This window comes from Carcharhinus amblyrhynchos, unplaced genomic scaffold, assembly GCF_965287045.1.
Source record: "Carcharhinus amblyrhynchos unplaced genomic scaffold, sCarAmb.v2.hapA chromosome_227, whole genome shotgun sequence".
Lineage (NCBI taxonomy): Eukaryota > Metazoa > Chordata > Chondrichthyes > Carcharhiniformes > Carcharhinidae > Carcharhinus > Carcharhinus amblyrhynchos.
The window spans coordinates 129,052-151,824 of NW_027649967.1; the positions used below are offsets into that span (position 1 = coordinate 129,052).

Here is a 22,773-nt window from a genome sequence, read left to right on the forward strand (position 1 = left end):
GACAGTGTAGAGGGAGCTTTACTCTGTATCTAACCCCGTACTGTACCTGTCGTGGGAGTATTTGATGGGGGACAGTGTAGAGGGAGCTTTACTCTGTATCTAACCGCGTGCTGCACCTGTCTTCGGAGTGTTTGATGGGGGGACAGTGTCGAGGGAGCATTACTCTGTATCTAACCCCGTGCTGTACCTGTCTTGGGAGTGTTTGATGGGGGGGACAGTGTAGACGGAGCTTTACTCTGTATCTAACCCCGTGCTGTACCTGTCCTGGGCGTGTTTGATGGGGGATAGTGTAGAGGGAGCTTTACTCTGTATCTCACCCCCTGCTGTACCTGTCCTGGGAGTGTTTGAGGGGGACAGTGTAGAGGGAGCTTTACTGTGTATCTAACCCTGGCCTGTACCTGTCCTGGGAGTGTTTGATGGGGGGACAGTGTAGAGGGAGCTTTACTCTGTATCTAACCCCGTGCTGTACCTGTCCTGGGAGTGTTTGATGGGGGTTATTTTAGAGCGGGCTTTACTCTGTATCTAACCCTGTGCTGTACCTGTCCTGGGAGTGTTTGATGGGGGACAGTGTAGAGGGAGCTTTACTCTGGATCTAACCCCGTGCTGTACCTGTCCTGGGAGTGTTTGATACGGGGACAGTGTAGAGGGAGCTTTACTCTGTATCTCACCCCGTGCTGTACCTGTCCTGGGAGTGTTTGATGGGGGGACAGTGTAGAGGGAGATTTACTCTGTATCTAACCCCGTGCTGTACCTGTCTTGGGAGTGTTTGATGGGGGGCAGTGTAGAGGGAGCTTTACTCTGTATCTAACCCCGTGCTGTACCTGTCATGGGCGTGTTTGATGGGGGATAGTGTAGAGGGAGCTTTACTCTGTATCTCACCCCCTGCTGTACCTGTCCTGGGAGTGTTTGAGGGGGACAGTGTAGAGGGAGCTTTACTGTGTATCTAACCCTGGCCTGTACCTGTCCTGGGAGTGTTTGATGGGGGGACAGTGTAGAGGGAGCTTTACTCTGTATCTAACCCCGTGCTGTACCTGTCCTGGGAGTGTTTGATGGGGGTTATTTTAGAGCGGGCTTTACTCTGTATCTAACCCTGTGCTGTACCTGTCCTGGGAGTGTTTGATGGGGGACAGTGTAGAGGGAGCTTTACTCTGGATCTAACCCCGTGCTGTACCTGTCCTGGGAGTGTTTGATACGGGGACAGTGTAGAGGGAGCTTTACTCTGTATCTCACCCCGTGCTGTACCTGTCCTGGGAGTGTTTGATGGGGGACAGTGTAGAGGGAGCTTTACTCTGTATCTAACCCCGTGCTGTACCTGTCTTGGGAGTGTTTGATGGGGGACAGTGTAGAGGGAGCTTTACTCTGTATCTAACCCCGTGCTGTACCTGTCCTGGGAGTGTTTGATGGGGGACAGTGTAGAGGGAACTTTAGTCTGTATCTAACCCCATGCTGTACCTGTCCTGGGACTGATTGATGGGGAACAGTGTTGTGGGAGCTTTTCTTTGTCTCTAAACCCGGGCTCTACCTGTCCTGGGAGTGTTTGATGGGGACAGTGTAGAGGGAGGTTTACTCTGTATCCAACCCTGTGCTGTACCTGTCGTGGGAGTGTTTGATGGGGGGACAGTGTAGAGGGAGCTTTACGCTGTATCTAACCCCGTGCTGCACCTGTCCTGGGAGTGTTTGATGGGGACAGTGTAGAGGGAGCTTTACACTGGATCTAACCCCTTGCTGTACCTGTCCTGGGAGTGTTTGATGGCGGGACAGTGTAGAGGGAGCTTTACTCTGTATCTAACCCCATGCTGTACCTGTCCTGGGAGTGTTTGATGTGGGGACAGTGTAGAAGGAGCTTTACTCTGTATCTAACTCCGTGCTGTACCTGTCCTGGGAGTGTTTGATGCGGGGGACAGTGTAGCGGGAGCTTTACTCTGTATCTAACCCCGTGCTGTACCTGTCCTGGGAGTGTTTGATGGGGACAGTGTAGAGGGAGAGTTACTCTGTATTTTCACCCTGTTTTCTCTGTTTTAAGGTGGCAACTCTGGACATTAACACGAAAAGTATTACACACACTCCAGATTCGATGAGGAAGCTTTTGGACAATCACTCAAAACGACTGGTGAAGGATTTTTGTGATTCTCTGGGTGAATGTGGGATGGAGCTGGAGCCGGAGATTTCTGATCTTGAGAAGACATTGTCTGCTGTGATTGAGAATGCAGTTCAGTCTTTCACATATACTTTCAATTCAGTGATTCAGTGCCTAAAGCAGGAGAGAGTAAAGGAGTTGAAAAGTTTCTGCAATCAGAAGGTACTTGAGATTCCACATCAGTTGAATTTGATGGTTGTATTTAATCCATCCACGGTATCTGGGCATCGCTGGCTGCACCAGCATTTCCTGCCCTCCCGAGCGGCATTGTCAGAGTCAAACACATTGCTGAGGCTCTGGAGTCTCATGTTGGCCAGACAGGGGAAGGACGGCAGATTTCCTTCTCGAAAGGACATCAGTGAACCAGATGGTTCCATCCCACAATCGACAATGGTTTCATGGTCATCAGTACGCTCCTAATATCGGAATTATGTTGGATACAACTTCCACCATCGGCCGTGGGAGGATTCACGTTCAGCTCCCCAGAGATTAGACTTCCAAAGCAGCAACAATAATGCAATGCTGAACCTTCCCCAAACGTTCCAGAGACAGTTTACTCTGTATCTAACCCCGTGCTGTACCTGTCCTGGGAGTGTTTGATGGGGGGACAGTGTAGAGGGAGCTTTACTCTGGATCTAACCCCGTGCTGTACCTGTCCTGGGAGTGTTTGATGGGGACAGTGTAGAGGTAACGTTACTCTGTATCTAACCCCGTGCTGTACCTGTCCTGGGAGTGTTTGATGGGGGACAGTGTAGAGGGAGCTTTACTCTGGATCTAACCCCGTGCTGTACCTGTCCTGGGAGTGTTTGATGGGGGACAGTGTAGAGGGAGCTTTACTCTGTATCTAACCCCGTGCTGTACCTGTCCTGGCAGTGTTTGATGGGGACAGTGTAGAGGGAACGTTACTCTGTATCTAACCCCGTGCTGGACCTGTCCTGGGAGTGTTTGATGGGGGGGACAGTGTAGAGGGAGCTTTACTCTGTATCTAACCCCGTGCTGTACCTGTCCTGGGAGTGTTTGATGGGGGACAGTGTAGAGGGAGCTTTACTCTGTATCTAACCCCGTGCCGTACCTGTCCTGGGAGTGTTTGATGGGGGGACAGTGTAGAGGGAGCTTTACTCTGTATCTAACCCCGTGCTGTACTTGTCCTAGGAGTATTTGATGGGCGACAGTGTAGAGGGAGCTTTACTCTGTATCTAACCCTGTGCTGTACCTGTCCTGGGAGTGTTTGATGGGGGGACAGTGCAGAGGGAGCTTTACTCTGGATCTAACCCCGTGCTGTACCTGTCCTGGGAGTGTTTGATGGGGGACAGTGTAGAGGGAGCTTTACTCTGTATCTAACCCCGTGCCGTACCTGTCCTGGGAGTGTTTGATGGGGGACAGTGTAGAGGGAGCGTTACTCTGTATCTAACCCCGTGCTGTACCTGTCCTGGGAGTGTTTGATCGGGGGACAGTGTAGAGGGGGCTTTACTCTGTATCTAACCCCGTGCTGTACCTGTCCTGGGAGTGTTTGATGGGCGACAGTGTAGAGGGAGCTTTACTCTGTATCTAACCCTGTGCTGTACCTGTCCTGGGAGTGTTTGATGGGGGGACAGTGTCGAGGGAGCTTTACTCTGTATCTAACCCTGTGCTGTACCTGTCCTGGGAGTGTTGATTTGGGACAGTGTAGAGGGAGGTTTACTCTGTATCTAACCCCGTGCTGTACCTGTCCTGGGAGTGTTTAATGGGGACAGTGTAGAGGGAGCTTTACTCTGTATCTAATCACGTGCTGTACCTGTCCTGGGAGTGTTTGATGGGGGACAGTGTAGAGGGAGCTTTACTCTGTATCTAACCCCGTGCTGCACCTGTCTTGGGAGTGTTTGATGGGGGGACAGTGTCGAGGGAGCTTTACTCTGTATCTAACCCCGTGCTGTACCTGTCCTGGGATTGTTTGATGGGGGACAGTGTAGAGGGAGCTTTACTCTGTATCTAACCCCGTACTGTACCTGTCCTGGGAGTGTTTGATGGGGGACAGTGTAGAGGGAGCTTTACTCTGTATCTAACCCCGTGCTGTACCTGTCCTGGGAGTGTTTGATGGGGGACAGTGTGGAGGGAGCTTTACTCTGTATCGAACCCCATGCTGTACCTGTCCTGGGAGTGTTTGATGGGGACAGTGTAGAGGGAGCTTTACTCTGTATCAACCCCGTGCTGTACCTGTCCTGGGAGTGTTTAATGGGGGACAGTGTAGAGGGGCCTTTACTCTGTATCTAACCCCGTGCTGTACCTGTCCTAGGAGTGTTTGATGGGGGACAGTGTAGAGGGAGCTTTACTCTGTATCTAACCCCGTGCTGCACCTGTCTTGGGAGGGTTTGATGGGGGGACAGTGTCGAGGGAGCTTTACTCTGTATCTAACCCCGTGCTGTACCTGTCTTGGGAGTGTTTGATGGTGGGGACAGTGTCGAGGGAGCTTTACTCTGTATCTAACCCTGTGCTGTACCTGTCCTGGGAGTGTTTGATTGGGGGACAGTGTCGACGGTGCTTTACTCTGTATCTAACCCCGTGCTGTACCTGTCCTGGGAGTGTTTGATGGGGGGACAGTGTAGAGGGAGCTTTACTCTATATCTAACCCCGTGCTGTACCTGTCCTGGGAGTGTTTGATGGGGACAGTGTCGAGGGGGCTTTACTCTGTATCTAACCCCGTGCTGTACCTGTCCTGGGAGTGTTGATTTGGGACAGTGTAGAGGGAGGTTTACTTTGTATCTAATCACGTGCTGTACCTGTCCTGGGAGTGTTTAATGGGGGACAGTGTAGAGGGAGCTTCACTCTGTATCTAACCCCGTGCTGTACCTGTCCTGGGAGTGTTTGATGGGGGGACAGTGTAGAGGGAGCTTTACTCTGTATCTAACCCCGTGCTGTACCTGTCCTGGGAGTGTTTGATGGGGACAGTGTAGAGGGAGCTTTACTCTGTATCTAACCCCGTGCTGTACCTGTCCTTGGAGTGTTTGATGGGGGCGACAGTGTAGAGGGAGCTTTACTCTGTATCTAACCCCGTGCTGTACCTGTCCTGGGAGTGTTTGATGGGGGGACAGTGTCAACGGAGCTTTACTCAGTATCTAACCCCGTGCTGTACCTGTCCTGGGAGTGTTTGATGGGGACAGTGTAGAGGGAGCTTTACTCTGTATCTAACCCCGTGCTGTACCTGTCCTGGGAGTGTTTGATGGGGGGACAGTGTAGACGGAGCTTTACTCTGTGTCTAACCCCATGCTGTACCTGTCCTGGGAGTGTTTGATGGGGGAGAGTGGAGACGGAGCTTTGTTCTCTGTAACAAGCTGTTTTTATCTCTATATTAGGAGATCGAAGCAGAGATCATTCTGGAAAGTGTGAAGACGAGCCCACGTTCAATGCAGATTCTCCTGGATAAGAAATGTAAAGAGCTGGTGGATCATTTTAAACAACAGCTGAGAATCAGCGAAGCAGAGAGAGCTGGATTTGTCATTGAGTTGGAAGGTGCCTTAAAAAGTGAAATTCACGATTTCACCAAGTTTTATCAGCGGGTGTTCCAGATGTCAATTGAAAAACTCAAAAAGCAAAATCTGGAGCGTTTTCAAACTTACCGCAAGAAACAGGTAATTGAGAGAAAATATTCAGAATTTGGGAATGGTCGAGTGGAGAGGGAGCTTTACTCTGTATCTAACCCCGTGCTGTACCTGTCCTGGGAGTGTTTGATGGGGGGACAGTGTAGAGGGAGCTTTACTCTGTATCTAACCCCGTGTTGTCCCTGTCCTGGGAGTGATGGATGGGGACAGTGTAGAGAGAGCTTTACTCTGTATCTAACCCCGTGCTGTACCTGTCCTGGGAGTGTTTGAAGGTGACAGTGTAGAGGGAGCTTTACTCTGTATTTAACCCCGTGCTGTACCTGTCCTGGGAGTGTTTGATAAGGGGACAGTGTAGAGGGAGCTTTACTCTGTATTTAACCCCGTGCTGTACCTGTCCTGGGAGTGTTTGATGGGGGGGACAGTGTAGAGGGAGCTTTACTCTGTATCCAACCCCGTGCTGTACCTGTCCCGGGAGTGTTTGATGGGGACAGTGTAGAGGGAGCTTTACCCTGTATCTAACCCCGTGCTGTACCTGTCCTGGGAGTGTTTGATGGGGACAGTGTAGAGGGAGCTTTATTCTGTATCTAACCCTGTGCTGTACCTGTCCTGGGAGTGTTTGATGGGGGGACAGTGTAGAGGGAGCTTTACTCTGTATCTAACCCTGTGCTGTACCTGTCCTGGGAGTGTTTGATGGGGGGACAGTGTAGAGGGAGCTTTACTCTGTATCTAACCCCGTGCTGTACCTCTCCTGGGAGTGTTTGATGCGGGGACAGTGTAGAGGGAGCTTTACTCTGTATCTAACCCCGTGCTGTACCTCTCCTGGGAGTGTTTGATGCGGGGACAGTGTGGAGGGAGCTTTACTCTGTATCAGGTGGAGTTTCTGGTGCAGATGGAGGAGGAGAAAGTGGGTTCCCGGACACGTGTCCTTTGTTTGAATAGAGGGGAGTATGGTAGGATGAGAGAAGAATTGGCGAATGTGGACTGGGGGAGCGTGTTGGAAGGTAGGTCTGCTGAGGAGCAGTGGAGGATCTTTAAGGAGATCTTTCTTGGTGCTCAGCAGAAATTTATTCCGATGGTTAAAAAGGACAGTAGGAAGAGAGGTAATAAGCCGTGGATAACGAAGGAGGTGAAGGAAAGTATTAAATTAAAAGCGGAGGAATTTAGAGTAGCTAAGAGCAGTGGGCGAGAAGAGGATTGGGAAAGGTTTAAATGTCAACAAAGATTGACAAAAAAGTTGATAAAGGAGGGTAGAAGAAGCTATGAAGCTGGGCTAGCGCTTAATATAAAAAAGGATAGCAAGAGTTTTTATAAATATATAAAAAGGAAGAGGCTGGCTAGGGTGAACGTTGGTCCTTTAGAGGATGAGAAAGGGGACCTAGTGGTAGGGGATGGGGATATGGCTAAGGTCTTGAATAACTTTTTTGTTTCTGTCTTCACGGAGGAGGACGTGAATAATTTGCCGGGTGTTAGCGATGGAAAGGTGGTAGGACTGGAGGGTCTTAATGACATTACTGTTACTAGAGAGGTGGTGCGAGACAGACTGGAGGGGCTGATTGTGGACAAGTCCCCAGGACCGGATGGAATGCATCCGAGGGTTCTGAAAGAAATGGCGGAGGTGATAGTGGATGCCTTGGTGGTTATTTTCCAGACGTCGCTGGATTCCGGGGAAGTGCCGGAGGATTGGAAAACGGCTAATGTTACGCCGTTGTTTAAGAAGGGTGCCAGGCAAAAGGCGGGGAATTACAGGCCGGTTAGTTTAACGTCTGTGGTAGGTAAAATGTTAGAATCCGTCATTAAGGAGGAAATTGCGAGGCATCTTGAAGGGAATTGCTTGATAGGGCAGACGCAACACGGTTTCGTTAAAGGGAAGTCGTGTCTGACAAATTTACTGGAGTTCTATGAGGATGTGTCTAGGGCGGTGGATAGAGGAGAGCCGGTGGATGTGGTCTTTCTGGATTTTCAGAAGGCGTTTGATAAGGTACCTCACAAGAGGTTACTGCAGAAGGTCAGAGGACATGGAGTTGGGGGTAGGGTGTTAGCGTGGATAGAGGATTGGTTGTCAAATAGGAGGCAGAGAGTGGGGGTCAATGGGTGCTATTCGGATTGGCGGTTGGTGACTAGTGGGGTGCCCCAGGGGTCGGTGCTGGGGCCTCAGCTATTTACCATTTATATAGATGATCTGGAGGAGGGAACCGAGTGTAGGGTGTCGAAATTTGCTGATGACACCAAGATTGGGGGAAAGGCAAATTGCGCGGAGGGTGTGGAGAGTCTGCAGAAGGATCTAGATAGGCTGGGCGAATGGGCCAGGAAATGGCAAATGGAATTTAATGTTGGCAAGTGTGAGGTGGTCCACTTTGGTAGGAATAATGGTAGGAAGGACTATTACTTACGTGGAGAAAAACTGCAGCAGGCGACGGTGCAGAGGGACCTCGGGGTCCTTGTGCATGAGTCGCAAAAACCCAGCCTGCAGGTGCAGCAGGTGGTCAGGAAGGCGAATGGGATGCTGGCCTTCATAGCGAGGGGGATTGAATATAAAAGTAGGGAGGTCTTGCTGCAGCTGTATAGGGCATTGGTGAGGCCGCAGCTGGAGTACTGTGTGCAGTTTTGGGCGCCGCACCTGCGCAAGGATATTTTGGCCTTGGAGGGAGTGCAGAGGAGGTTTACTAGGCTGATACCGGAGTTGAGGGGGTTGAGCTATGAGGAGAGGCTGAATAAACTAGGCTTGTACTCGTTAGAGTTTAGAAGAATGAGGGGAGATCTCATTGAGACGTATAAGATGATGAATGGGATGGATAGGATAGAGGTGGAGAGACTCTTCCCGCTCAAAAAAGACAGTAGGACTAGGGGGCACAGCCTCAAGATAGAGGGGGGGCGGTTCAGAACGGAGTTGAGGAGGAACTTCTTCACTCAAAGGGTGGTGAATCTCTGGAATTCTCTGCCCGTTGAAGTGGTGGAGGCTGCCTCGCTAAATATTTTTAAGAAGCGGGTTGATGGGTTTTTGATAAGAGAGGGGATTAAGGGTTATGGGGAGAGGGCGGGAAAGTGGAACTGAGCCACGACAGATCAGCCATGATCTTATTGAATGGCGGGGCAGGCTCGAAGGGCCAGATGGCCTACTCCTGCTCCTATTTCTTATGTTCTTATGTTCTTATGTTCTAACCCTGTGCTGTACCTGTCCTGGGAATGGTTGATGGGGGGACAGTGTAGAGGGAGCTTTACTCTGTATCTAACCCCATGCTGTACCTGTCCTGGGAGTGTTTGATGGGGGGACAGTGTAGAGGGAGCTTTACTCTGTATCTAACCCCGTGCTGTACCTGTCCTGGGAGTGTTTGATGGGGGGACACTGTAGAGGGAGCTTTACTCTGTATCTAACACCGTGCTGTACCTGTCCTGGGAGTGTTTGATGGGGGGACAGTGTAGAGGGAGCTTTACTCTGTATCTAACCCCGTGCTGTACCTGTCCTGGGAGCGTTTGATGGGGGACAGTGTAGAGGGAGACTTTTGGGATAAGAACATGGAAATTAGTAAGATGGAGGGTGATAGGTAAGACGAGTAGGTAGGGGTATGTTTGGCAGTGCTTGTGGGGTGAAGGGCCTGTTTGCGCTGTAGTTTTTTAATGTTTCTATGTTTAAAAGCTCCCTTTACACTTTCCCCCATCAAACACTCCCAGGACAGGTACAGCACGGGGTTAGATACAGAACAAAGTGGATGAGCTTAGAGTGTGGATCGCTACTTGGAAATGTGATGTGGTGGCCATTACACAGACTTGGATTTCTCAGGGACAGGACTGGATACTTCAAGTGCCGCATTTCAGATGTTTCAGGAGGGACAGGGAGGGAGGCAAAAGAGGTGGGGGAGTGGTACTGTTGATCAGAGATAGTGTCACAGCTGTAGAGAAGGTGGACACCATGGAGGGATTGTCTATGGAGTCTCTGTGGGTGGAGGTTCAGAACAGGAAAGAGTCGATAACTTTACTGGGTGTTTTCTATTGGCCGCCCAATAGTAACAGGGATGTTGAGGAACAGATTGGGAAGCAGATCTTGGAAGAATGTAATCATCACAGAGTTGTCGTGATGGGAGATTTTAATTTCCCAAATATAGATTGGAATCTCCCTAAGGCCAGGGGTTTGGATGGGCAGGAGTTTGTTCAGTGTGTTTCTTGACACAGTATGTGGATAAGCCTACAAGAGGAGAGGCTGTCCTCGATTAGGTATTGGGAAATGAACCTGGTCCGGTGTCTGATCTCTCAGTGGGAGAGCATTTTGGGGATCGTGATCATAATTCTATCTCCTTTACACTAGCATTGGACAGAGATAGGATCAGACAAACTAGCAAAGTGTTTAATTGGAGTGAGGGGAATTATGAGGCTATTGGGCAGGAAATTAGAGGCATAAATTGGAAAGAGGTTTTCTCAGGGAAATGTGCAGAAGAAATGTGGCAAATTTTCAAGGAATATTTGTCAGGAGTTCTGCACAGTAATGTTCCAATGAGACAGGGAGGTTATGGTAGGTTAGAGGAACCACGATGCACGAAAGCTGTAATGAATTTCGTGAAGAGGAAAAGAAAAGCTTCCAAAAGGTTCAGGGAGCTAGATAATGTTAGAGATCGAGAAGAGTATACAGCTAGTAGGAAGGCGCTTGAAAAGGAAATTAGGAGAGCCAGAAGGGGTCATGAGAAGGCTTGTCAGGCAGGATTAAGGAAAACCCCAAGGCATTCTCCAAGTATGTGAAGAGCAAGAGGATAAGAAGGAATAGGACCTGTCAAGTGTGATGGTGGGAAGGTTTGTACAGAACCGGTAGAAATTGCAGAGGTGCTCAATGAATCCTTTACTTCAGTATTCACAGTGGAAAAGGATCTTGGTGGTTGTAGTTCAGACTTACAGTGGACTGAAAAGCTTGGCCATGTGAACATTAAGAAAGAGGATGTGTTGGAGCTTTTGAATAGCATCAGGATAGATAAGTCGCCGGGACCAGATGGGATGTGCCCCAGGTTACTGTGGGAGGCGAGGGAAGAGATTGCTGAGCCTCTGGCGATGATCTTTGCGTCATCGATGGAGACAGGAGTTGTTCCAAAGGATTGCGGATGTGATTCCTTTGTTCAAGAAAGGGAGAAGAGATAGCCCTGGAAATTATAGACTGATGAGTCTAACCTCACTGGTTGGTAAGTTGATGGAGAAGATCCTGAGAGACAGGATTTATGAACATTTGGAGAGGTATAGTATGATTAAGAATAGTCAGCACGGCTTTGTCAAAGGCAGATCGTGCCTGACAAGCCTGATTGAATCTTTTGAGGATGTGACTAAACACATTGATGAAGGAAGAGCAGTAGATGTGGTTTATATGGACTTCAGCAAGGCATTTGATAACGTGCTGCATGCAAGACTTATTGAGAAAGTGAGGGGGCATGGGATCCAAAGGGACATTGCTCTGTGGATCCAGAACTGGCTTGCCCGCAGAAGGCAGAGAGTGATTGTAGATGGGTCTTTTTCTGCATGGAGGTCGGTCACCAGTGGAGTGACCCAGGGATCTGTTCTGGGACCCTTGCTGTTTGTGATTTTTATAAATGACCTGGATGAGGGAGTGGAGGGATGGGTTGGTAAGTTTGCTGATGACACACAGGTTGGTGGTCTTGTGGATAGTCTGCAGGGATGTCAGAAGTTGCAGCGTGACATACATGGGATGCAAGACTGGGTGGAGAAGTGGCAGATGGACTTCAACCCAGATAAATGTGTGGTGGTCCATTGTGGCAGATCAAATCTGATGGTAGAATATAATATTAAGGGTAAGACTCTTGGCAGTGTGGGAGATCAGAAGGATCTTGGGGTCCGGGTTCAGAGGATGCTCAAAGCAGCTTCGCATGTGGAGGGTGTGGTTAAGAAGGCGTATGGTGTACTGGCCTTCATCAATCGAGGGATTGAGTTTAGGAGTCAGGAGATAATGCTGCAGCTTTATAAGACCCTGGTCAGACCCCACTTGGAGTACTGTGCGCAGTTCTGGTCACCTCACTACAGGAAGGATGTGGAAGCCATAGAAAGGGTGCAGAGGAGATTTACAAGGATGTTGCCTGGATTGGGAGCTCGGTCTTTTCTTCCTTGGATCCTCAAAAGATTCAATCAGGCTTGTCAGGCACGATCTGCCTTTGACAAAGCCGTGCTGACTATTCTTAATCATACTATACCTCTCCAAATGTTCATAAATCCTGTCTCTCAGGATCTTCTCCATCAACTTACCAACCAGTGAGGTTAGACTCATCAGTCTATAATTTCCAGGGCTATCTCTTCTCCCTTTCTTGAACAAAGGAATCACATCCGCAATCCTTTGGAACAACTCCTGTCTCCATCGATGACGCAAAGATCATCGCCAGAGGCTCAGCAATCTCTTCCCTCGCCTCCCACAGTAACCTGGGGCACATCCCATCTGGTCACGGCGACTTATCTATCCTGATGCTGTTCAAAAGCTCCAACACATCCTCTTTCTTAATGTTCACATGGCCAAGCTTTTCAGTCCACTGTAAGTCTGAACTACAACCACCAAGATCCTTTTCCACTGTGAATACTGAAGTAAAGGATTCATTGAGCACCTCTGCAATTTCTACCGGTTCGATACAAACCTTCCCACCATCACACTTGACAGGTCCTATTCCTTCTTATCCTCTTGCTCTTCACATACTTGGAGAATGCCTTGGGGTTTTCCTTAATCCTGCCTGCCAAGCCTTCTCATGACCCCTTCTGGCTCTCCGAATTTCCTTTTTAAGCTCCTTCCTACTAGCCATATACTCTTCTCGATCTCTAACATTACTGAGCTCCCTGAACCTTCTGGAAGCTTTTCTTTTCCTCTTCACAAAATTCATTACAGCTTTCATGCACCACAGTTCCTTTAGCCTACCATAACTTCCCTGTCTCATTGGAACATTACTGTACAGAACTCCAGACAAATATTCCTTGAAAATTTGCCACATTTCTCCTGTACATTTCCCTGAGAAAAAGTCTTTCCAATTTTTCCTCCAATTTCCTGCCTGATAGCCTCATAATTCCCCTCACTCCAATTAAACACTTTGCTAGTTTGTCTGATCCTATCTCTGTCCAATGCTAGTGTAAAGGAGATAGAATTATGATCACGATTCCCAAAATGCTCTCCCACTGAGAGATCAGACACCGGACCAGGTTCATTTCCCAATACCTAATCGAGTACAGCCTCTCCTCTTGTAGGCTTATCCACATACTGTGTCAAGAAACACACCGAACAAACTCCTGCCCATCCAAACCCCTGGCCTTAGGGAGATTCCAATCTATATTTGGGAAATTAAAATCTCCCATCACGACAACTCTGTGATGATTACATTCTTCCAAGATCTGCTTCCCAATCTGTTCCTCAACATCCCTGTTACTATTGGGCGGCCGATAGAAAATACCCAGTAAAGTTATCAACCCTTTCCTGTTCTGAACCTCCACCCACAGAGACTCCATAGACAATCCCTCCACGGCATCCACCTTCTCTACAGCTGTGACACTATCTCTGATCAACAGTGTCCATCCCTCCCTCTTTTGCCTCCCTCCCTGTCCCTCTGAAACCCGGCACTTGAAGTATCCAGTCCTGTCCCTGCGACATCCAAGTCTCTGTAATGGCCCCCACGTCACATTTCCAAGCAGCGATCCACGCCCTAAGCTCATCTACTTTATTCACTACACTCCTGGTGTTAAAATGGACACATCTCAAACCTTTGGTCTGAGCGATCCCCTTCTCTATCACCTGCCTATCCTCCCTCTCACACTGTAGACAATCCCTTTCTATTTAGGAGCTAACCTCCTCTCTCCCTGTCACTTCAATTTGATTCCCACCCCCCAACCTTTCTAGTTTAAACTCTTCCCAGGAGCCTTAGCAAACCTCCCGGCCAGGATATTGGTCCCCCTGGGATTCAAGTGCAACCCATCCTTTTTGTACAGGTCACACCTGCCCCTAAAGAGGTCCCAATGATCCAGAAACCTGAATCCCTGCCCCCTGCTCCAGTCCCTCAGTCCATTCCTACTCTCACTGTCTCATGGCACAGGCAGCAATCCCGAGATTACTACCTTTGCGGTCCTTTTTCTCAACTCCCTTCCTAACTCCCTATATTCTCCTTTCAGGACTTCTCCCTTTTCCTACCTATGTTAGTGGGACCAACATGGACCACAACCTCTGAGTCTTCTCCCTCCCACTCAGGATATCTTGGCTGCGATCAGAAACATCCCAGATCCTGGCACCAGGGAGGCAAACTACCATCCGAGTTTCTTGACTGTGTCAGCAGAATCTCCTGTCTGACCCACTCACTATCGAGTCCCCTTCCTCTTTCTTTCCCTACCCTTCTGAGCCACAGGACCGGACTCTGTGCCAGAGGCACGGCCACTGTTGCTTCCCCCAGGTAGTCTGTCCCCCTCAGAACAGTACTCAAACAGAAGTACTTATTGTTAAGGGGCACAGCCACTGGGGTACTCTCTGGTACCTGACCTTTCCCCTTCCTAACCGTGACCCAGATGTCTGCCTCCCATGGCCCTGGTGTGACCACCTGCCTGTAAGTCCTCTCTATCACCTCCTCGTTCTCCCTGATCAGACGAAGGTCATTGAGCTGCAGTTCCAGTTCCCTAACGCACTCCCTTAGGAGCCACAGATCAATGTACCAGCACAGAGATGGACACCCGGGAGGCTAGGAGACTCCAGGACCTCCCACACCCGATAAGGTTCCCCATGTAAGGCTTATTGAGAAAGTGGGGGGGCATGGGATCCAAAGGGACATTGCTCTGTGGATCCAGAACTGGCTTGCCCACAGAAGGCAAAGAGTGGCAATAGATGTTTGATGAGGGACAGTGTAGAGGGAGCTTTACTCTGTATCTAACCCCGTGCTGTACCTGTCCTGGGAGTGTTTGATGGGGGACAGTGTAGAGGGAGCTTTACTCTGTATCTAACCCCGTGCTGTACCTGTCCTGGGAGTGTTTGATGGGGGGACAGTGTAGAGGGAGCTTTACTCTGTATCTAACCCCGTGATGTACCTGTCCTGGGAGTGTTTGATGGGGGGACAGTGTAGAGGGAGCTTTACTCTGTATCTAACCCCGTGCTGTACCTGTCCTGGGAGTGTTTGATGGGGGGACAGTGTAGAGGGAGCTTTACTCTGTATCTAACCCTGTGCTGTACCTGTCCTGGGAGTGTTTGATGGGGGGACAGTGTAGAGGGAGCTTTACTCTGTATCTAACCCCGTGCTGTACCTGTCCTGGGAGTGTTTGATGGGGGACAGTGTAGAGGGAGCTTTACTCTGTATCTAACCCTGTGCTGTACCTGTCCTGGGAGTGTTTGATGGGGGGACAGTGTAGAGGGAGCTTTACTCTGTATCTAACCCCGTGCTGTACCTGTCCTGGGAGTGTTTGATGGGGGGACAGTGTAGAGGGAGCTTTACTCTGTATCTAACCCCGTGCTGTACCTGTCCTGGGAGTGTTTGATGGGGGACAGTGTAGAGGGAGCTTTACTCTGTATCTAACCCCGTGCTGTACCTGTCCTGGGAGTGTTTGATGGGGGGACAGTGTAGAGGGAGCTTTACTCTGTATCTAACCCCGTGCTGTACCTGTCCTGGGAGTGTTTGATGGGGACAGTGTAGAGGGAGCTTTACTCTGTATCTAACCCCGTGCTGTACCTGTCCTGGGAGTGTTTGATGGGGGGACAGTGTAGAGGGAGCTTTACTCTGTATCTAACCCCGTGCTGTACCTGTCCTGGGAGTGTTTGATGGGGGACAGTGTAGAGGGAGCTTTACTCTGTATCTAACCCTGTGCTGTACCTGTCCTGGGAGTGTTTGATGGGGGGACAGTGTAGAGGGAGCTTTACTCTGTATCTAACCCCGTGCTGTACCTGTCCTGGGAGTGTTTGATGGGGGGACAGTGTAGAGGGAGCTTTACTCTGTATCTAACCCCGTGCTGTACCTGTCCTGGGAGTGTTTGATGGGGGACAGTGTAGAGGGAGCTTTACTCTGTATCTAACCCCGTGCTGTACCTGTCCTGGGACTGTTTGATGGGGGACAGTGCAGAGGGAGCTTTACTGTGTATCTAACCCCGTGCTGTACCTGTCCTGGGAGTGTTTGATGGGGGACAGTGCAGAGGGAGCTTTACTGTGTATCTAACCCCGTGCTGTACCTGTCCTGGGAGTGTTTGATGGGGGACAGTGCAGAGGGAGCTTTACTGTGTATCTAACCCCATGCTGTACCTGTCCTGGGAGTGTTTGATGGGGGACAGTGCAGAGGGAGCTTTACTGTGTATCTAACCCCGTGCTGTACCTGTCCTGAGAGTGTTTGATGGGGACAGTGCAGAGGGAGCTTTACTGTGTATCTAACCCCGTGCTGTACCTGTCCTGGGAGTGTTTGATGGGGGACAGTGCAGAGGGAGCTTTACTGTGTATCTAACCCCGTGCTGTACCTGTCCTGGGAGTGTTTGATGGGGGGACAGTGTAGAGGGAGCTTTACTCTGTATCTAACCCCGTGCTGTCCCTGTCCTGAGAGTGTTTGATGGGGACAGTGCAGAGGGAGCTTTACTGTGTATCTAACCCCGTGCTGTACCTGTCCTGGGAGTGTTTGATGGGGGACAGTGTAGAGGGAGCTTTACTCTGTACCTAACCCCGTGCTGTACCTGTCCTGGGAGTGTTTGATGGGGGACAGTGTAGAGGGAGCTTTACTCTGTATCTAACCCCGTGCTGTACCTGTCCTGGGAGTGTTTGATGGGGGACAGTGTAGAGGGAGCTTTACTCTGTACCTAACCCCGTGCTGTACCTGTCCTGGGAGTGTTTGATGGGGGACAGTGTAGAGGGAGCTTTACTCTGTACCTAACCCCGTGCTGTACCTGTCCTGGGAGTGTTTGATGGGGGGACAGTGTAGAGGGAGCTTTACTCTGTATCTAACCCCGTGCTGTACCTGTCCTGGGAGTGTTTGATGGGGGGACAGTGTAGAGGGAGCTTTACTCTGTATCTAACCCCATGCTGTACCTGTCCTGGGAGTGTTTGATGGTGAGAGATTCATAGAGATTAAGCTTCTTCTAACTCTGTTTATTGTTTATTTCAGAAGGGGAGTTGGGGCTTATTTTTCTGGAGGATGCTCCTCTTCACAGAATCGCTGAAGACCACACTTGAGAAAGAGGCGGAGAATGTTCTCCGTGATTTTGAGCGTTCTTTGCCAGACAATTACCCTGAGAAGCGGTCAGTGGTTGCTGAGCTTCGTGAAGAGATGTGGAGATTGATCTGAGAGCTACACAGAATCGATCCTGTTAAATTCTGAAATGTTTTTGTGATGATATTTGGAGCTGTGGGACTGATTGTGTGTCTTTCCTCACTGTCCCATGGTCACGGGCGCTGCTGCTTTTGCCAATATGATTGAGGGAGGTGGTGAGGGTTCCTGGTTCAGTTCAGGGGGTTTGATGGTGAGTGACTCGGGGAGAAGGTTGGTGAAAACACGATGTGGAACAAGAACTGCTGAAGGGACAGGGTTGGACTGGGATGGAACCACTGACCGGATGAGATGACCACCTTCAATAAAGATCAAAACTAAACTCCAACTGGGAAATTAGACAGCTTGGCTCTGTATAAAACTGGCTTTCAGTCCGTGAATTAAATGTTCAGTGTCAAAATGAAGAGAATCTTGGGGTATTTGTGATTGGGAAATATTCCATCATGTGAAGGAATCACAGAAGAAAGAAAATATTCTCAATTTAACCAAAGCTTTCAGTCTGTCATTCATTTCCATTTCACACAGCGAGTCTGAGCCTGGGAGGACCAGTTCCTCCCTTTCATAAAACTGTACTGGCAACTGGAGATCGATTCAGTGCAGAAGGAGTCCCACACTGTGGGAGGGTCAGTGCTGAGGGAGCGTCGCACTGTGGGAGGGTCAGTGCTGAGGGAGAGCCACACTGTGGGAGGGTCGGTGCTGAGGGAGTCCCGCACTGTGGGCGGGTCAGTGCTGAGGGAGTCCCGCACTGTGGGAGGGTCAGTGCTGAGGGAGTCCCGCACTGTGGGAGGGTCAGTGCTAAGGGAGTCCCGCACTGTGGGAGGGTCGGTGCTGAGGGAGTCCCACACTGTGGGAGGGTCGGTGCTGAGGGAGTCCCGCACTGTGGGAGGGTCAGTGCTGAGGGAGTCCCAAACTGTGGGAGGGTCAGTGCTGAGGGAGTCCTGCACGGTGGGGAGGGTCAGTGCTGAGGGAGTCCCGCACTGTGGGAGGGTCAGTTCTGAGGGAGTCCCGCACTGTGGGAGGGTCAGTTCTGAGGGAGTCCCGCACTGTGGGAGGGTCGGTGCTGAGGGAGTCCCGCACTGTGGGAGGGTCGGTGCTGAGGGAGTCCCGCACTGTGGGAGGGTCAGTGCTGAGGGAGTCCCAAACTGTGGGGAGGGTCAGTGCTGAGGGACCGCTGCACACTCTCTCCTGCACACACACACTCTCTCTCACTCACACACACTTTCTCTCTGCCCAATAGATTGCCCTGGAATCTCCCAGCCACCTGATGAAGGGACAGGCTGTCCTGAAAGCTAAAAATAAACCTGTTTGGACTTTAAACTGGTGTTGTGGGATTGCTTTGTGTTTTACCCCAGTCCAACGCCAGCATCTGTACATCATGACCTTGGAACCACCTCAGCAGTGAAATAACTGAAGCTAATTTCGGAATGTGAGTTGACATATAACCAGCACCATTCCGAGCCAGCAAGTACGAATGGTTGTGAGAGTCAGAAATTTGGCATTTTTGTATTTGTCCTAAAGAGCGTCAAAGAGACAACTTTGGACACATGTCCCATCTTGTCAGCAAAGGATAACTTGCCAAGGAGAAAATGAACAGTGTTTGGTCCACAGTGCTTTTTAATCATTTGTTACAGTAAAGGTTTGTGAAATCTTGACCGGTTAGAGGATAGAGGTGAGAGAATTTAACACCACAACATTCAGGAAAAGACAACGACAGTATGGACAGGACGGGGACAAGGAGAAGGATGGCAGTTCAAATCCCAGAGAGTGCTCATCTTCATGGGTTCAAACGGGGAAGAGTAGGAGGTCCGTCTGTCTGGAAGACAGTCGGTGAATCCCGGGAATGCCCCGACCTCAGGCCTGATCGCGCGTCTTGTAAAGTTGAGCCAGGACTTCTTGCGCCTCCTTCACCCCGTGTTCCGCCGCCCTGGAAAGTAGTCCCTCCATCTCCCTAGAACTGAGGAGGAGGGGGGGAATTGCGAGGGTGAATCACTCGGAGAGTGGGATTTCCCATCTCAAATCCAGCTCAGTCACTCATACCAACCCTTCCCAACCCCCAGCTTTTCCAGTCTCTCCGCCCCCTACACCCCCTCCCATTCTCTGTAACCTCCTCCAACCCCCGACACCCCCTCCCTATCTCTGTAACCTCCTCCAGCCCCCTACACCCCATCCCTATCTCTGTAACCCCCTCCAGCTCCCCTACACCCCATCCCTATCTCTGTAACCCCCTCCAGCTCCCCGACACCCCCTCCCTATCTCTGTAACCCCCTCCAGCCCCCTACACCCCCTCCCTATCTCTGTAACCTCCTCCAGCTCCCCTACACCCCCTCCCTATCTCTGTAACCTCCTCCAGCCCCCCTGCACACCCTCCCTATCTCTGTAACCTCCTCCAGCCCCCTACACCCCCTCCCTATCTCTGTAACCTCCTCCAGCCCCCCTACACCCCCTCCCTATCTCTGTAACCTCCTCCAGCCCCCCTACACCCCCTGCCTATCTCTGTAACCCCCTCCAGCCCCCTACACCCCCTCCCTATCTCTGTAACCCCCTCCAGCCCCCCTACACCCCCTCCCTATCTCTGTAACCCCCTCCAGCCCCCTACACCCCCTCCCTATCTCTGTAACCCCCTCCAGCCCCCCTACACCCCCTCCCTATCTCTGTAACCTCCTCCAGCCCCCCTACACCCCCTCCCTATCTCTGTAACCTCCTCCAGCCCCCCTACACCCCCTCCCTGTCTCTGTAGCCTCCTCCAGCCCCCCTACACCCCCTCCCTGTCTCTGTAACCTCCTCCAGCCCCCTACAACCCCTCCCTATCTCTATAACCTCCTCCAGCCCCCCTACACCCCCTCCCTATCTCTGTAACCTCCTCCAGCCCCCAACACCCCCTCCCTATCTCTGTAACCTCCTCCAGCCCCTACACCCCCTCCCTATCTCTGTAACCTCCTCCAGCCCCTACACTCCCTCCCTATCTCTGTAACCTCCTCCAGCCCCCTACACTCCCTCCCTATCTCTGTAACCTCCTCCAGCCCCTACACCCCCTCCCTATCTCTGTAACCCCCTCCAGCCCCCCTACACCCCCTCCCTATCTCTGTAACCTCCTCCAGCCCCTACACCCCCTCCCTATCTCTGTAACCTCCTCCAGCCCCCTACACCCCCTCCCTATCTCTGTAACCCCCTCCAGCCCCCTACACCCCCTCCCTATCTCTGTAACCTCCTCCAGCCCCCTCCCTATCTCTGTAACCTCCTCCAGCCCCCCTACACCCCCTCCCTATCTCCTGTAACCTCCTCCAGCCCCCTACGCCCCCTCCCTATCTCTGTCACCTCCTCCAGCCCCTACACCCCCTCCCTATCTCTGTAACCTCCTCCAGCCCCCTACGCCCCCTCCCTATCTCTGTCACCTCCTACGACCCTCCGAGATCTCTGTGTTTCTCCAATTCCTGCCTCTCGAGCATCCCCCGATTCCCATCACTCCCCCATTGGTGGACATGCCTTCAGTTGCCCGAAGCTCTGGAATTCCATCCCGAAACCTCTCCATCTCTCTCTCCCTCTCCCCACCGCCCCAACCCTGTTTCTCTGTCTCTCTCTCTCTCCCTGTGTGTCTCTCTCTCCCTGTCTCTCTCCCTCTCTCTCTGTCTGTCTCTCTCTGTCTGTGTCTCCCTCTCCCTGTCTCTCTGTCTCTCCCCCTCTCTCTGCCTCTCTGTCTCTCTCTCTCTCTGTGTCTCTCTGTCTCTCTCTGCGTCCCTCTCTCTTTCTCTCTGTCTCTCTCTCTCTCTCTGTCTCTCTCTCTGCCTCTCTCTCTCTCTCCCTCTCTCTCTGTGTGTCTCTCTCTCTCTCCACACAGGGAGATTCAGTTTCTCACAGAGGAATTATTTCTCAGGGGGACAGAGAGTGACTCACCGATCTTCCACAGAGCTAGTTATCTGTTTCAGTTTGCCCACAGCGAGGTTGTAGGAGGACAGAGGATGTCCCTGATCGGCTGCTTTCCTGGGGAGAGAGAGACGCACTGTCACATCTTTCCATTTAAAACAGTCAGAGTGCACAGCAAATACCCCCACAGTGCGGGACTCCCTCAGCACCGACCCTCCCACAGTGCGGGACTCCCTCAGCACCGACCCTCCCACAGTGCGGGACTCCCTCAGCACCGACCCTCCCACAGTGCGGGACTCCCTCAGCACCGACCCTCCCACAGTGCGGGACTCCCTCAGTACTGACCCTCCCACAGTGCGGGACTCCCTCAGCACTGACCCTCCCACAGTGCGGGACTCCCTCAGCACCGACCCTCCCACAGTGCGGGACTCCCTCAGCACTGACCCTCCCACAGTGCGGGACTCCCTCAGCACCGACCCTCCCACAGTGCGGGACTCCCTCAGCACCGACCCTCCCACAGTGCGGGACTCCCTCAGCACCGACCCTCCCACAGTGCGGGACTCCCTCAGCACCGACCCTCCCACAGTGCGGGACTCCCTCAGCACTGACCCTCCCACAGTGCGGGGCTCCCTCAGCACCGACCCTCCCACAGTGCGGGACTCCCTCAGCACCGACCCTCCCACAGTGCGGGACTCCCTCAGCACCGACCCTCCCACAGTGCGGGACTCCCTCAGCACCGACCCTCCCACAGTGCGGCACTCCCTCAGCACTGACCCTCCCACAGTGCGGGACTCCCTCAGCACCGACCCTCCCACAGTGCGGCACTCCCTCAGCACTGACCCTCCCACAGTGCGGGACTCCCTCAGCACTGACCCTCCCACAGTGCGGCACTCCCTCAGCACTGACCCTCCCACAGTGCGGGACTCCCTCAGCACTGACCCTCCCACAGTGCAGCAACATGTAAAGTTGAGCAAATAACACTCCGGAATATTCCTACCGAAACCATTCCATGGCCGTCTCCTCATTCTTCACAACCCCATGTCCTGCTCAAGTTCAAAAAAAAAATGGAAATAGTTAGAGTGTCTGTGTGAGACCCCTCCCTCCCCCTCTCTCTCTCTCAGGGAGATATCTGTACACTGACTGGTGACTCTCAGTCACCCCTCTCTCTCAGGGAGATATCTGTACACTGACTGGTGTCTCTCAGTCCCCCCTCTCACTCAGGGAGATATCTGTACACTGACTGGTGTCTCTCAGTCCCCTCTCTCTCTCTCAGGGAGATATCTGTACACTGACTGGTGTCTTTCAGTCCCCTCTCTCTCTCTCAGGGAGATATCTGTACACTGACTGGTGTCTCTCAGTCCCCTCTCTCTCTCTCAGGGAGATATCTGTACACTGACTGGTGTCTCTCAGTCCCCTCTCTGTCAGGGAGATATCTGTACACTGACTGGTGTCTCTCAGTCCCCTCTCTCTCTCCTGTTTCTCTATACGTACCCCACAGGTATCTCTGTCCCAGACTGTGCTGTGCTGATGAGTATCCCAGTTTTGCGTATCTGTGAGTGAGATGCAGATGAAATGTCTCATAAAACAGGAATTGGTAAAACAGGAAGGTGATCGCCAGGGTAAGTCAGAATCTGTCAATGGAACACACACACACACAGACACACACACAAAAAGCCAGGGACCTGCATTCAATTCCCAGTTCGAGTCACTGCGTGTGCAAAGTCTGCATGTTCTCCCATGTCTGCATGGGTTTCCGCCGGGTGCTCCGGTTTCCTCCCACCTGGAAATTACAAAGGTTCCGTTGCATAGAAACACTTATCACCACTGTTAGAGAAGTTAAATATGTATTTTTCAAATATTCTGTACCCTGGTCAATTACAGACTGCCCCAAGGCATGGTGGGATAAAAGCTGACTAAGATGAACCACATTCTGTAAGAACATTACAGCCACAGAGAATAGTTTTTGTAAGTT

At 51.4% G+C, this 22,773-nt stretch overlaps 1 long non-coding RNA gene across 2 annotated transcripts; it reads right to left on the bottom strand.

The window, feature by feature from the left end:
- Positions 1 to 18,548: 18,548 nt before the first annotated feature.
- LOC145338905 (uncharacterized) lies at positions 18,549 to 22,403 on the bottom strand. Of its 2 annotated transcripts, none has more exons than XR_013885928.1 (3): positions 22,293 to 22,403; positions 20,832 to 20,918; positions 18,549 to 18,888 (listed from the first exon to the last, which is right to left on the bottom strand). It is a non-coding gene; the product is annotated as an uncharacterized LOC145338905 (long non-coding RNA). The 2 variants fall into 2 exon arrangements; XR_013885927.1 differs by lacking the exon at positions 22,293 to 22,403 and adding an exon at positions 21,799 to 21,836.
- Between the last annotated feature and the right edge of the window lie 370 nt (positions 22,404 to 22,773).